Source organism: Schistocerca gregaria, chromosome 8, assembly GCF_023897955.1.
Source record: "Schistocerca gregaria isolate iqSchGreg1 chromosome 8, iqSchGreg1.2, whole genome shotgun sequence".
NCBI classification, from domain to species: Eukaryota; Metazoa; Arthropoda; class Insecta; order Orthoptera; family Acrididae; genus Schistocerca; species Schistocerca gregaria.
Window position 1 is genome coordinate 359,606,277 of NC_064927.1, and position 16,816 is coordinate 359,623,092.

Consider the following 16,816-nt stretch of genomic DNA (forward strand, 5'->3'; position numbering starts at 1 on the left):
GTACCCATTTCCCTCACTTTTTTTTTTCAAGTCATCAGGCTTCTGACTGGTCTGATGCGGACCGCCACGAATTTCTCACCTGTGCCAACGTCTTCTTCTCAGAGTAGTTCATGCCACCTATGTCCTCAATTATCTGCTCGATGGATTCCAATCGCTGTCTTCCTCTACAGTTTTTGCCCTCTACAGCTCCCTCTAGTACCATGGTAGTCACTCCCACATGTCTTAAGAAATGTCCTGACATCCTGTCCCTTCTCCTTATAGTGTTTTCCACATCTTTCTTTCCTCTTCGATTCTGCGTAGAACCTTCTCATTCCTTATCTTATTAGTCCATCTAATTTTCAACATTCATCTGTAGCACCACATCTCAAAAGCTTCGATTCTCTTCTGCTCTGGTTTTCCCACAGTTCACGTGTCACTACTGTACAATGGTGAGCTCCAAACGTTTATTCTCAGAAATTTCTTCTTCTTCAAATTAAAGCCTATGTTTGACACTAGTAGACTTCTCTTGGTCAAGAATGCCCTTTTTGCCCTTGCTACTCTGCTTTTGATGTCCTCCTTGATCCTTCCGTCATTGGTTATCTTGCTGCCTAGGTAGCAGAATGCCTGGACTTCAACTACACTCCTGGAAATTGAAATAAGAACACCGTGAATTCATTGTCCCAGGAAGGGGAAACTTTATTGATACATTCCTGGGGTCAGATACATCACATGATCACACTGACAGAACTACAGGCACATAGACACAGGCAACAGAGCATGCACAATGTCGGCACTAGTACAGTGTATATCCACCTTTCGCAGCAATGCAGGCTGCTATTCTCCCATGGAGACGATCGTAGAGATGCTGGATGTAGTCCTGTGGTACGACTTTCCATGCCATTTCCACCTGGCGCCTCAGTTGGACCAGCGTTCGTGCTGGACGTGCAGACCGCGTGAGACGACGCTTCATCCAGTCCCAAACATGCGCAATGGGGGACAGATCCGGAGATCTTGCTGGCCAGGGTAGTTGACTTACACCTTCTAGAGCACGTTGGGTGGCACGGGATACATGCGGACGTGCATTGTCCTGTTGGAACAGCAAGTTCCCTTGCCGGTCTAGGAATGGTAGAACGATGGGTTCGATGACGGTTTGGATGTACCGTGCACTATTCAGTGTCCCCTCGACGATCACCAGAGGTGTACGACCAGTGTAGGAGATCGCTCCCCACACCATGATGCCGGGTGTTGGCCCTGTGTGCCTCGGTCGTATGCAGTCCTGATTGTGGCGCTCACCTGCACGGCGCCAAACACGCATACGACCATCATTGGCACCATGGCAGAAGCGACTCTCATCGCTGAAGACGACACGCCTCCATTCGTCCCCCCATTCATGCCTGTCGCGACACCACTGGAGGCGGGCTGCACGATGTTGGGGCGTGAGCGGAAGACGGCCTAACGGTGTGCGGGACCGTAGGCCAGCTTCATGGAGACGGTTGCGAATGGTCCTCGCCGATACCCCAGGAGCAACAGTGTCCCTAATTTGCTGGGAAGTGGCGGTGCGGTCCCCTACGGCACTGCGTAGGATCCTACGGTCTTGGCGTGCATCCGTGCGTCGCTGCGGTCCGGTCCCAGGTCGACGGGCACGTGCACCTTCCGCCGACCACTGGCGACAACATCGATGTACTGTGGAGACCTCACGCCCCATGTGTTGAGCAATTCGGCGGTACGTCCACCCGGCCTCCCGCATGCCGACTATACGCCCTCGCTCAAAGTCCGTCAACTGCACATACGGTTCACGTCCACGCTGTCGCGGCATGCTACCAGTGTTACAGACTGCGATGGAGCTCCGTATGCCACGGCAAACTGGCTGACACTGACGGCGGCGGTGCACAAATGCTGCGCAGCTAGCGCCATTCGTCCGCCAACACCGCGGTTAGTGGTGTGTCCGCTGTGCCGTGCGTGTGATCATTGCTTGTACAGCCCTCTCGCAGTGTCCGGAGCAAGTATGGTGGGTCTGACACACCGGTGTCAATGTGTTCTTTTTTCCATTTCCTGTAGTGTATTTCGTGACGATCAATTTGTGATTTTCTGTCAGAGAGGTCACAGTTCGTAGTAACTGACGGAAAGTCATCGAGTACAACAGAAGTCATTTCTAGCGTTCCTCAAGGGGGGCCCTTTGCAGTTCCTTATCTATATAAACGGTTTTGGAGGCAATCTGAGCAGCCGTCTTCGGTTGTTTGCAGATGACGCTGTCGTTTATCGACTAATGAAGTCATAAGACGATCAAAACAAACTGCAAAACGATTTAGAAAAGACATCTGAATGGTGCGAAAAGTGGCAGTTGACCGTAAATAACGAGAAGTGTAAGGTCATTCACATGAGTGCTAAAAGGAACTCGTTAAACTTCGGTTACACGATAAATCGGTCTAATCTAGAAGCCGTAAATTCAACTAAATACCTAGGTATTACAATTACAAACAACTTAAACTGGAAGGAACACATAGAAAATGTTGTGGGGAAGGGTAACCAAAGACTGCGTTTTATTGGCAGGACACTTAGAAAATGTAACAGACCCACTAAAAAGACAGCCTACACTACGCTTGTCCGTCCTCTTTTAGAATACTGCTGCGCGATGTAGGATCCTTACCAGATAGGACTGACGGAGTAAATCGAAAAAGTTCAAAGAAAGGCAGCACGTTTTTCATTATCGCGAAATATGTGGGAGGGTGTCACAGAAATGATACAAGATTTGAGCAGGACATCATTAAAAGAAAGGCGTTTTTCATTGAGACGGAATCTTCTCACGAAATTCCAATCACCAACTTTCTCCTCCGAATGCGAAAATATTTTGTTGACACCGACCTGCATAGGGAGGAACGATCACCACGATAAAATAATGAAAATCAGAGCTCGTACGGAATGATATAGGTGTTCATTCTCCCCCGCGCTATAGGAGATTGGAATAATAGAGAATTATGAAGGTTGTTCGATGAACCCCCTACCAGACACTTGAATGTGATTTGCAGAGTATCCATGTAGATGTAGATGTAGATGTAGATGTAGATAAATCCTGATGTTAAGTTTCTCGAGGTTCTCATTTCTGCTACATCTCATTGCTTTCGTATTCCGTCGATTTACTCTCATTCCATATTCTGTGCTCATTAGACTGTCCATTCCATTTAGCAGATTATGGACTTCTTCTTCACTTTCTCTCAGGATAACAATGTCATCAGGGAATCTTATCACTGATACCCTTTCACCTTCAATTTTAATTACACCCCTGAAACTTTCTTTTATTTCCGTCATTGCTTCTTCGATGTACAGATTGAACAGTAGGGGGGAAAGCCTACATACCTGTCTTACACCCCTTTTAATCCGAGCATTTCGTTCTTGGTCGTCCGCTCTTATTATTCACTTTTGGTCCTTGTACGTATTGTATATTGCCCGTCTCTCGGCATAGCTTACTCCTATTTTCCTCAGAATTTTGAACATCTTGTTACTTTCTTTTCGTAACGAATCTCATACCCTTACGTAAATTGAAGTTGGAGGGGGAGAAAAGAAAGAAAAGAGAAGGAACTACTGATGACATCTGCATCGGGACTTTTTGCGGAATCGACGGCTAGGAGTTAAAATGTCTGCCAGACCGGGATTCGAATCCGGAATCCGTAGCATGATAGGCGGTTGAGTTAACCACAACAGAATCTGGACAGAGTGCTTATCTCTCTGGCGCATACTACCACGGTATGCCCTCGCAGACCCACATTTCCCCCTAGTGTCACTTGTCCGCAATTTCCGTCCATGTCCTCCTTGCTCGCTTATTTGAGATTCCTACAGAGGATCGAGCATAATTGTACATCCGTAATAAAGGTGTTGGATTCAGTGACTATCGAGGCCAATCTATTATATGAATGCATGGTGTCTGCTCTCTCGGACATGTCAGAAAGATCATACAACACGCAATCGATGCATAACCCTATATTCGCCTGATCACAAATCACTGTATTCTTCCCATCTCACTTCACTGATATCTAACAGTTCTAGTAGTTACATTTACCTTTTCAGATTTTCCACCTTCGTTGCTGTAATTGTTGTTATTCTTGTTGTTTTCAGTCGGGAAGTTATTTTAATGCTGCTCTCCACGCTAATCTATCATGTACAAGCCTTTTCATCTCTGCATAGTTACCGCGACCTAGATAGCCTTGGGAAAGCCATCATGACAAAACTCTTCCATTTGGTGAGCAAAGTGTATGGGGTGGTCTGAATACCCTCTGACGTCAAGAAGAATATAACAATTCCAGGTCCAAACAAAGCAGGAGCAGACAAGTGTGAGCATTACTGCAGAATCAGTTCAATGAGTCACGGTTGCAAAATACAAACACGAATCTCTTACAGAAGAATCGAAAAACTGGTAGACGCCGACCTTGCAGAAGATCTCAGAAGATCTGTTTGGTTTTCTGAAAAAAGTAGGAACACGCAATTCAGTACTGACCCTACGACTTCTCATAGAAGATAGGTTAAGGAAAGGCAATCCTACGTTTATAGCATCCTACGTCTTGGTATGGTATTTCGCGGACGGCGTAGCTGGTCGCTATATGCATGTTCCTGTCATAAGCATGTTCGTGAAGCAATCGGCAGGTGATAAGGTGTTCGATGTCCATGCGTCGTCACAGAACTTTGAGGCCAGAGGCTTACCCGTTTTATAAAGTAGGATAGGCGGCTATCTGTAGTGAATCTGGCGACAGAGGGCAAAAAGAGTTCCTAGCACATCGTTCAGCTCATATTGTTGAACATGGAACTCTGTACTAGACAGCTCGGACGTGTTTTCAAGCTGATCCGACTACATCGACATTTACTCTTGGAGTGCGCACGGGATGCAGGCCAAGGGGGGCAGTATTAAGCTATGTTGGACATGCCATGGGATCTGTAGTAATAATCGGAGGGGCATCAAAAACAGCTGTGGACCACGTAAGCTTCTGTTATGGACCAACTGCGATCCTCGATATTTGATATCTTTCCCTGGCCGATGGCATTTCCAGCAGGATAACTGTCCGTGCCACAACGCAAGAGTCGTCCTCCACAGGTTTGAGGTTACCAGTGAATATTCAAGCCGAGATAGTAGCCTTACCACATCCAGTGTCATGTTACGTATCTCGTGTCCGGTTTCACACTTTGGAGACTTTGTGCCCTCACTCCCTCTCCCTGTGGAAGATGAGACAACCGTCTAAGATGTGGCCGACCACTGTGGCCGAACGGTTCTAGGCGCTTCAGTCCGAAACCGCGCTGCTGCTATCGTCGCAGGTTCGAATCCTGCCTCGGGCATGGATGTGTGTGATGTCCTTAGGATAGTTAGGTTTAAGCAGTTCTAAGTCTAGGGGACTGATGACCTCTGATGTCCCATAGTGCTTAGAGCCATTTGAACCATCTAAAATGTGTATATGGGTGTGTTTGTTGGGGAGAGGGGGGGGGGGGAGGTCCCTGGATAACGGTGATCAGTTGCCAATGGTCCCAGTGGTGGTGCAAAGGTGAAGGGGGGAGGGAGGGGGGCTAAGCGCTCTGCTATCTGGGTAGGTAACCAGGTAGACTACTTTTTCGGTTGAAAAATTGCGGAATTTGTTGTGGGAAGTCATGAATTATTCCGCTTGAGTACCTTTAGTTTCATGAAATGCAACAGGTGGTCGCGCTATACACAGCCCTCAAAATGGCGCCTGTAACGGAGGAGCGTTCTAAGCAAACAGCTGTCAGTGAGCTCCTTCTGGCGGGGAACCAGAGCATGGAAGATGTTCATAGGCGTCTGCAGAGCGGTTGCAGAAAGCTGGTAGTGAGCAAAAGCTCGTGAGATCGTTGGACGAGGATTTTATCATCATCGGAACAAGGTCGCGCAAACCTATCGGATCTCCCGCCACGGCTACACAGCTGTGCCTCCTGCAATGTTGGAACGTGCGGACACTCTCATTCCAGGCGATCGACGAATTACAAACAAACACGTCGTTGCTCAATTGGACTTCTCTGTTGGTAGTGCAGAGACACTCATTCACTAGTTGGGGCACACAAAGGTGTGTGCTCGCTGGGTTCCTCGCCACCTAACAGAAGACCATAAAGACCAACGAAGTACCATCTGTGGGAAACAGCTTGCACGTTACGAGGCTGACTGTGTCAATTTTTCCTCGAACATCGTCACAGACGATGAAACATAGGTTCATCACTTACAACAAGGAACAAAGCGGCAATCCATGAAGTGGTGCCACACCACCCCTCCTCTGAAGATAAAGTCCAAATTCGCACCCTTTGACTGGAATTTCATGGCGGTGGCCCTCTGGGATGTTGCAGGGTTTATTCTGTTTGATGTCCTCCCTCATGATCCAAAGGTTCTGATACACTCAGGAAACTGCAGAAACGACTTCAGCGTGTCCGTGAGCACAAAAATGAGGACAAACTTCTCGTTCTCCATGAGAACACAAGCTCTCGCATAGGTCTGCGCACCTGAGAGGAGCTCACACATGTTATTTCGATTGTTCTTCCTCATCCGTACGACAGCCCGCAACTCGTAACTTGCTAATTCCATCTGTCTGGTACACTGAAGAATGCACTCCGTGGGGAACAGGACGCGTATAAAGGGAAGGTTGCTGATTCAGCAAGACGTTGGCCCCGCCGTCAACCAGTAGAGTGGTACTATTTGGGCACACATCCCTCGCAGGAAGGTGACATAAGGCAATCGCATTGAAAGAATGTTTTGCTATAAACAGTGCTTTACAGCCAAAAGAGTGGGGAATAATATGGTGTATTGTAATCGTGAATAAAACCAACCTGCTCTCAGAAAGTACATGTTTCATTAATTACTGAACACCCCTCATGCTTCATCTCTAAAACTCAGTTTGCGTATGAAAATATTTTTCTGAAGAATGACTTACAGTATCGTAGGCATTAAACCTGTTTACCGTTTCTTGGATGGCTTGATGAACCTGAACCTGCCCGTTGTTGGGCCAGATCGTCAGTGATTTTATTATCATAACAGTTCATTGAGCGCGGTGGCGCAGTGACCGTGAGTACTGGACTCACACTAGAGAGGGCGACAGTTCATATCCGCTTACGGCGGTCCGGATTTACTGTCTGCTTTGATTTCTCTAAGTCCTTTAAGAGAAATAGCGGCATGATTCGTTCCAAAGCACGGTCTATTTCCTTCCCCAGCCTTCCCTTAGTTCTCGACGCCACCTTGAAACTGATCTCCCCTTTTGTTTTCGATTGCTTAGCCGGTTATTCAAGCTATTCCGAGCCAGACTAGTATAATTTTTGTACTGATTTTGCTGGCTAGTGAAACTTAGGAAGTGGTGTCGTTCACAGGGTTGTGGCAGTCTTTTGAACTCCAACAGCGCGATTGCTACGGTCGCAGGTTCGAATCCTGCCTCGGGCATGGATTTTTGTGATGTCCTTAGGTTAGTTAGGTTTAAGTAGTTCTAAGTTCTAGGGGACTGATGACCTCAGATGTTAAGTCCCATAGTGCTCAGAGCCATTTGAACCATTTTTTAACTCCAAGTGCATCGTACGTCGCCTGGTGCTGAGTTTACGCTGTGGGCGATGCGGCTGCCGCAGGCGTAGCTGCAACCTGCCGCAGCGTGTGACCAGCTCTCTGGGAGTGCGTACGTACGCTACGCACACCGCACGCACTCGCACGCACGCGTTTCGGCGGAGGGGCGCGCGCACGCACAGGCCAGTGCAGCGGGGGCGCGGGCAGGCGTCAGCGAAAATATCATTAGTTGTTTGATTAGGGGCGATCCGTGGCGACAGCGGGGGACAGCGCGCGCCAAATCTAGATGGATGGCGGCGGCGCGCCGCCCCAGCGGGGCCCTTAAAAAGAGCTGGGGGGGGGGGGGGTGCAGGGGGGGAGGGCGTCGCGACGCCTGCCGACGCCTCCAATCTCCAGCCTGCCTAATCCAGCCGGAGGGAGCGCCCGCGGCCGCAGCGCACGCAACACTTGCCGGGTGCAGGGTCCGCTACTTGCTACTGTCTGCAGTTTCCACTGGGCAGCTGCAGCCAGAAGTAGCCAGTATTAAAACCTGTCAAAGTCCATCCTTGCGAACGTGGGATAGCAGCTGACAATATAAGTGATGGAAACGGGAGACCTCAGCCATATTTTCAATGCATTTTCAGACCACTAGTTTCAGCGCTACATTTGCTTCACCTAAAGGTCCTACTATTAACCAAATAAGTACTTGGAAGTCGCTGCCTCATATATCATATGGACCCATAGAAGTAGATGCCGTGAACTGCTACTCCCCACGATTGTGTATTTTGAATGATCGGAATGTAAACTCCTGATGAATAGCAGTCCACGGCACGTATTTCTCGTATGGGGCCATGATACATGAGCCAGTGACTGGAAGTACTTCGGTTAGTAGTAAGACCTGAAGCTGACACAAATCTGGCATTGAAACTAGTCGTCTGAGTAATAAATACCGTGAAGAGACATCCGTGTTCTCTCAGTTCTATTGCTATTAAAACTGCCGTACATTATACTATCTGACGAATCTTTACTCAGCAATCTTTCCACCGTCATGTTATCGGTTCACGTAAAATTACACTGCTTCCGCACTAACCAATATGATAGGTTCTTCGCAGAATCATCGAAGAAACGAATATACGGAGGACACTGACAATAGGAAGGGACACGTGTTAATAATTATTAGGGAATAACTTCCTTGGTATTAGAGAGAGTTGTAGGGGGTAGAAACTGTAGAGCCGCGCAGAGACGGGAATACATCCAACAAATAACTGACGACGGCGGATGCATGTGTTATTCTCATATGAAGATGCTGTCACAAGAGAATAACTCTTGGCAGTCTACATCAGATGAGTCAGGGTATATAATATAAGCAGTGAAATGTTGGCAATCCGTCTTGCCTCTGATTTTTATCGGTGACGGCGTAAACGTGCACAAAGCATGTAGCGCGAAATATGAATTTCACTTTCGAATATGACTCACTGGTCACTGAAAAGTATTATGAAATACGGCCGTTTTAAATTCCCACTTGGCTTCTGTTCTTGATGACTTACGGTACGCTCTGGTGTAGGGTTCGAGGGCCATTCAGAGAGTAAGGCGGCCATATCGCTCGCGAAATGGAAACCATTGCAAAAATGAAAAAAGTTTTATTTTCAAAAGTTAGCTACATCTTCCAGCTACTTTTACATAGTCGCCCCTCGGAGTTACAAATTTGCCGTGGCATTGTACCAAATATACAATACCCCCGTCATAGGAGACAGCCGCCTGTGCTTTCCACCATTTCTCTGCCCTGACCTGGCCTTCGTAATCGGCGGTTCATGTGGGCAGAGATGGGAGAGGGGGAGACAATCTTCATTAACGCTGCGGAGTGCTGCCGAGAATTGTCATGAAGAAAGGAACGCATGACAGTTGCGTTATGCGGATTGCGTGAAATCAGATGAAACCCATTCCCAAGACTTCACACTTGGCGAGAGACAATATTTTCAATACATTCTAAAGTGCTCACTGTGCTTTTATAACTGAAAGAGCAACGTGACGCGCTCGACGAGCATACTAGAGACACTGACCAACACATCTGTACAAAACTTCCTCGGATTTCCACTGTGGTTTCCATTTCGTGCCCTATCGGACCTTACTTCCCGAATGGCCTCGTAGTTTGCAATGGGTAGCTGCAACCGGAAGGAGCCACTATTAATATTGCCGTTCATTACACTATGTGACGAATCTTCAGCTGGAGATCCAATCACTCCAATAAGCATGTTGCCGGTTCACGTAAAATCCGCTATTCCTGCAGTAGTCAATGTGATATATTCTTCGCAAAATCGGCGAAGAGAGGTATCTACGATGAACACTGAGAAGAGGTAGGGACAGTACCACAGGACATGTGTTAAAATATCAGATAATAACTTCCATGGCAGTGGCGGGAGCTATAGAGGGTAAAATCTGTAGAGAAAGACAGATATTGGAATAAATATAACACATAAGTGAGGACGTAGGGTGCAAGTACTACTCCGACATGAAGACCTTTGCATAAGGGTGGAATTCGTGGCGGACAACATCAAACCAGTGGGAGGACGGAAATCTAAAAGAGTGAAAACTACCTAGAATATTCGTGGCTCACTCTTTTAAAAATTTATCTTTTTCATCTGCATCACAAACCTCTTTCCCCTGCCAGTGATTAGACGAACTGACCAAAATTTACTGAAAGAAAAGGAAAATTAGGAAAGTTTTTTAATTGAATTATGACATTTAAACAGAGTTTTTTAAGAGAATTTCTGTCTGATTGTGTCATTCATCAAAAATCACTAACGGCCGTAGATTTCACGATATCTACCATGGATTAAATAAAATTAGGAAATGTGGATCATTAAGTCTTTTCAAGGAGAAGGTAAAACATATTTGAGGTTTACCGAGGACATTGTAACTCTGCCAGAGAGGACAACAATTCGAAAGAACTAGTTCAGTGAAATGAACAGTACACTGAAATGAGATTATACGATGAGCATTAAAAAATAGAAACAAGGTAATGCAATGCAGTAGTATTAAATCAGGTAATGCTTAGGAAATGAGATTAGGAAATGAGAAACTAAAAGTAATAGAAGTGTTTTGCTTTTTGGGCAGCAAAATAACTGGTGAGGAACGAAGTATAGAAAACATAAAATGCAGATTGACAATAATAAGAAGAGAGTTTCTGAAAAAAGCATTTCGTTAACATTGACTAAAAACATAAGTGTTAGGAAGTCTTTTCCGAAGGTGTTTGTCTGGAGTGCAGCCTAGTGAGGAAGGAGAATGTCTACAATAAACAGCTTTTGGAAGAAAGGAACTGATGCTTTTACATGTGTTTCTACAAAATAATGCTGAACATTCGATCAATCGATCGAGTAACTTATGTGTGGTACCGAATCGAAATGAGGAAAACAGAAATTTATGGCACAATTCGACTAAAAGAACGGGTTGCCGTTTGATAGGACATATCGTGAGGCGTCAAGAAATCGTCCGATTTAGTAGTGACTTAGACCATTCCTTCGTACGTTGCTATTTTCACAATCGATACAGTACCTGTAACACTAATTAATCAAGTGATTAAGTTACATGCTCTAACTTTAAGACGGGTCCTTCAGTCTTACCACTTAGTAGAACATATCTTGAAAGTACTTCTTAGTCATATTAAACAATGAGCAGAAAAAGCAGGGATCAATATGCAATGTGGGTAGAAGTTCCAATTGATTGGAAGCTTCAAATAAATGTTTCAGTGTACGAGTCAAAATCTCACCCTTTATACTGATGCATAATGAGCAGATACAGTGTACTCTCGCTGCTTCTCCGATGGCTGTAGTCTTTCCACTCTTAAGTGATACAACTATGTTCAACGTTTCTGTTACCCTCTTCGAACTGCGGATGGTCAATTGTCAGTTTTTTTTTTTCAGGGCGCTTAAGACACTTTGTAAAAGCGATATGTTGGTTAGTACACATATTTAGTGTGAACAAAAATTTAAATGAAATATGCAGAAACTCCTGTAATACGTTATTGAGTTCAATAGTCCCGCACATCTCGACGTCTCATAGACATAGCATCACATAGAGAATGCTTGTGCCCATTTCACCCACAGCATATGCAGCAACACTGCTTTCAATACAGTGACACCAGTTAAATACCAATCACGCTGTATGTTTTTTGAACTGTTTACTGATATGACTACACTTGCAAGCGTAAGAATGACAAAAAAGCACGTATTGAAATTCCACGGTTACAATGCAAGTCACATGTAACACTGCAAACAAATTATCAGATTCATTTCTGAATTAATATCTGATGGTTCATAATCGATAGTTGTTCACAAATTCGGTTTGAAATTCATTATAGTTCTAGCTCTACTGAATCCTTCCACGTTGTACTATAAACGTTGAAGTGATATTTGCACAATATTTTTCTAGTGGGTGGACTTTTCTTGGTTATACCAATATTTGCAGACCTAACACTATAATATTTTTTGTCTTGGGACTGTATGAAGTCTGAACAAATAAACGGCTTGCTTACATTACATACTCTGCTGTCTCAAAGAGATTGTAGAAATGTATTAAGACAAGCAACGCAGCGTATACCCCAAGAGTGCGAAAGTGCACTTAAACTGGAGACTAACTTTACGGAAATTATTTTGTGAGTTGCTAACAGCGGAAAATATAGCTTTACTTTTGTAATTGTAATGTAATTTGCGTTACCACCTTTAGCAAGTCAAAAAAATCGGGACACATAATTGCAACTATTACTAACGTTCGTCAGTATTTAGCCTCATTCCACAACTAAACTACAGATAGGATACTTGAAAACTTAAATATTCAAAGTTAAGGGCGTTTATCTTATACTTTGGTGAAAATCAAAGGACCGGGACTGGAACTTGCAGACGTATGAGAAGTTTCTTCTCACGTGGAACATGCTGATAGTACTCTAAGCAGCTCATTCTACAGTTTATTTTAAAAAGAAGTTCACTTTCCTTAGATGTAAACTATACAGTATAATATAGAAGAAGCAAAACTGTAGAAGAAAGCCAAGGAAGTAGTCATACTCATATAGGTACACAGGACAACTATAGAAAAGTTGGAACGATCCCAATCGAGACAGCTGGCAAGCCTAATTATGATCTGCTACAAATGTATTAAAATAGTTGTAAATTTATGGTTGGCTTCTGTAAATGTAGGGTACTGTCAATTTTTGAAAATGTGTTACGGTGATTTGCAATAATAAAATATCGTGGATTATTACAGTGTGGAACATCGTGAACTGATAAAATTAACACACAAAACAAATAATAAAATAAAACTACTTCATAACTTTAAACATTTACATATCTCGGACACAATTTGTAACAGAAGTTCAGATGACCATTTATGTCATTACCTGGAACTTTCACCTTTGCTTCTAAGATGAACTGTAAGTATTCTGAGCCTTGGAAGGGAGTAATTTAGTAAGGTAAAGATAGTTAAAAAATGCGCACTACCCATGATTACGAGCTTTAGATGCATGTATAGGCCTTAACTGGAATTATGTACCTTCTTCCATTTCCATAGAGTGTGTCAGCTACTTCATCTGTTCTGCACTCGTCAGCGGTTCCTTCATAGTCACTCTCATCTGTAACAAAGCGGACATAGAAATATGAATTGAGAAATATTGAATTACGGTAAATTACAAGTTCATTTATACTCTCATTGTTTGCTAAGGTGATAAAGGTAAGATCTAAATAAAAATAAGTGATATAGGTGATCTATCGTATCTCAAGCATATCACATTTGTTAAGAACAAATTACTGATTTAAAACTGTTCCCACATTATTTTGGCGTATTAGATTTAATTACAAAAGTGCACCATGAACGTGTCGTGTGGTTTTGTTCGTCATTCTCGTTATAACGTTATATATTACTTGTAGTTACCCACTATAAAACAGGAGTGCAAAGGGAAGTATGCACTAAATCTATTGCTACATAGTTGGTCAATGAAAAGCATTGTGTCTAGAAAGTAATTTATAATATTCATAGTGGAACAGTCGAGTTTTGAGTTGGGATAGTCGGTAGTGAAGACAGGATGCCCATGTTCCTAGGAACAGCTTATCTTCTGTGTTTTTTTAAAAAAGATTTCTCGCGGATGCTGCTGTAGTTCTTCAAAATAGCATTTGCCATTACCGTATTTCGGCGATATTCCTCACAATGATGTGCAGTTCACCAGTCAAATGCCCTCAGTTTCGATAGTTCATCAGATCAGGACAGAATCAGCAACTCGTGTTTTGTTTTCTTTCTGTACTTGAGATACATCAGACATTACTCGGTTTCAATGTCGCAGTAATTTTCGTGCGCTTTTTGTTTATTTACAGAACCAAATGCTAATTAAAGCGTGTTTCATCAATATGCGTATAGAATTTTAAGAAAATGCATCCTCGTTTGCGCACATCTATCTGAATTTGTAGACGTGATCATAACAATCTGGTAGGAATGTGGTGATAATCGAATTCTGCTGTACGGATAATGATGATTAAGCTTTTTGCAGTAGGAGAAACTGAAAGAAATGAAAGCCATATGTGAGTTATCCACTCTTCAATATCTCCTACGACATATTAAATACACGTGACACATTGGTAAACGGAAATGCCGACATTCAGGGTACGCGAAACGGAAAGCATTATCAAAACTTCAGAAGCAAGACAGCTGGCATGCGCACGATAACTCTTCGACTAAAGTTGACTTTCAACGTTCTATTCCAATCATATGGGTCCGCTCGAAAGTCATGCACTTTCCTTTCGTGATGCAAATTTAGTTTTCATACCCCTAAGGCGCGGTGGTACAACGGTAACAGGAGTGGACCAGTTGTGGGAAGAATAGCATTCAATTCCCAGTCCAGCAATTGGGGTTTATATTGCCAATTCCTTCCCAAAAATAGAGTATGGCAAACGTTGAAATGAATCATTTTTTCTACGAAAGTCTGCAATGACCTCGTCACGAACGGGACGTTAAACTATAATCTTCTCAACTCGCTTCCATCTCCCACCGCCAGTATTTTGCAGGAAAAAGGGGGAGAGAGAGTGGCGCAAAGTGTCTGGTAACCAGACTTATCACTACTGTCCTGGATTAAATTCCAAATCAGCCAGCAGTGTCTCTTGAAGTGAGGACATGTGACACTGTCGATGATGATCCATCCATCAGATGGGACGTTAAAATGGGCGGACCTCCTGGTGCTATTAGAAAGGAGAAGACGGCACCGTGTGTCAACCTCTCCTTTTCTCATCATCATGCAACACACACGTGACTACAAGACAATACACCTGACAGGTACACGTAAGACACGACTCTCACACGCTACAAGAAAAGAGGCCAATGTCCGCAAATTAAGGAAACACCTTTACTTCCAGATAGCTGAACCTGTCCGTTGGGATATCCTAGCCACACTGCCATACTGCGTCATATGGTTTATGAATGTTGGTGTAGACGTAGTATGCGGCATTCTCTTACGGAAAGCATGATCACATGTGCTCTATGCGACAAAAGAGCCCGTCTTGTGCGCCTCTGAAGTATTCGTAAAATATCCACATCTGAAATGCATTAGTGATATCAACGATTTTTCATCATATTTGCCTGGATAAACATTGTGTTGTTGATACATTATAAGACCGCATTGCAAGAAACTTAAACATTTTTTTTCTTATAACTGTAACTTGTTTCTAAAGTGGACCGTGATCTTTTACGTTCACATTCTGCTTCCATCAGAATGCTGCATCTGACACCTTTCTACGGTCATAGCTGTCTGTACATCGAAAATCGTGAACTACACCAAAAACAAGCTAAAATATATTTTACACCTATTTCATTTTCTGTTACGTTTATTCATTATAGAAACCGTTCTACACTGAAGCGCCAAAGGAACTGGTATAGCCATGGGTATTCAAACACAGACGTATGTAAACAGACAGAATACGGCGCTGAGACGGGCGGCAACGCCTATGTAAGACAACAAGTGTTTGGCGCAGATGTTAGATCGGTTACTGTTCCTGCAATGGCAGGTTATCAAGATTTAAGTGAATTGGAACGTGGTGTTGTAATCGGCCAACGAGTGATGGGACACAGCATCTCTGAGATAGCGATGAAGAGGGGATTTTCCCATACGACCATTTCACGAGTGTACCGTGAATATCAGGTATCCGGTAAAACATCTAATATCCGACATCGCTGCGGCTGGAAAAAGATCCTGCAAGAACGGGGCCAACGACGACAACAGAATCGTTCAACGCAACGGAAGTGCAGTCCTTCGCCAAATTGCTGCCAATTTCAGTGCTGGGCCATCAACAAGTGTCAGCGTGTGAACTATTCAAAAATGGTTCAAATGGCTCTGAGCACTATGGGACTTAACATCTGTGGTCATCAGTCCTCTAGAACTTAGAACTACTCAAACCTAACTAACCTAAGGACATCACATACATCCATGCCCGAGGCAGCATTCGAACCTGCGAACTGTTCAACGGAACATGATCGATATGAGCGTTCGGAGCGGAAGGCCCACTCTTGTACCGTTGATGACTGCACGACACATTACACATCGCTTGGCCCCGTCAATACCGACATTGGACTGATGATGACTGGAAATATGTTCGTTGGTCGGATGAGTGTCGTTTCAAATTAGATCGAGCGGATAGAAGTGTACAGATATGGATCTTCGGATACTGCATGTCAGCAAGGGGCTGTTCAAACTGGTGGAGGCCTGTAATGGTGTGGGTTATATGGGACCCTTGATACGTCTAGATACGATTTTGACAGGTAATATGTACGTAAGGATCCTGTCTGATCACCTACATCCATTCGCGTCCATTGTGCCATCAGACGTAGTTGGGCGATTCCAGCAGGACAATGTGACACCCGACACGTCAAGAATTACGACAGAGTGGTTCCAGGAATAGTCTTCTGTATAAAACTGAACGTTATTAGGCATTTCTGGGCAACATGCTGTTCAAAGAGACCTCCACCTTCTCGTACTCTTGCGGATTTATGGACAGTCGGGCGGGATTCATGGTGTCAATTCCCTCCAGCACTACTTCAGACATTAGTCGAGTCCATGCCACATCGTGTTGTGGAACTTCTGGTAGGTCTCTGGGGCCCTACACGATATTAGGCAAGTGCACAGTTTCTTTGCTTCTTCACTGTATATCGCACAAATGCACTGCGTTACTGTGCATTCAATGCTTCACAGCAAAACGTAATGTCGTTCCATATTATTGACAACTAGGGGGAGGGTGAGAGGATGTGTGTCAATCAATCACGGAACAACCTCGACGGTAGGGTAGAAACTGCAGGGAAAGATATCCAAAA

General features: G+C 44.2%; 1 long non-coding RNA gene across 3 annotated transcripts in view; it reads right to left on the reverse strand.

The window, feature by feature from the left end:
• Nucleotides 1–16,816, reverse strand: part of LOC126284556 (uncharacterized) — a 395,186-nt gene that overhangs the window by 83,514 nt on the left and 294,856 nt on the right. For all 3 annotated transcript variants that reach the window (XR_007551498.1, XR_007551499.1, XR_007551500.1), the window contains exon 3: nucleotides 13,022–13,100. This is a non-coding gene — a long non-coding RNA (uncharacterized LOC126284556). The remainder of the gene's footprint in view (nucleotides 1–13,021; nucleotides 13,101–16,816) is intronic.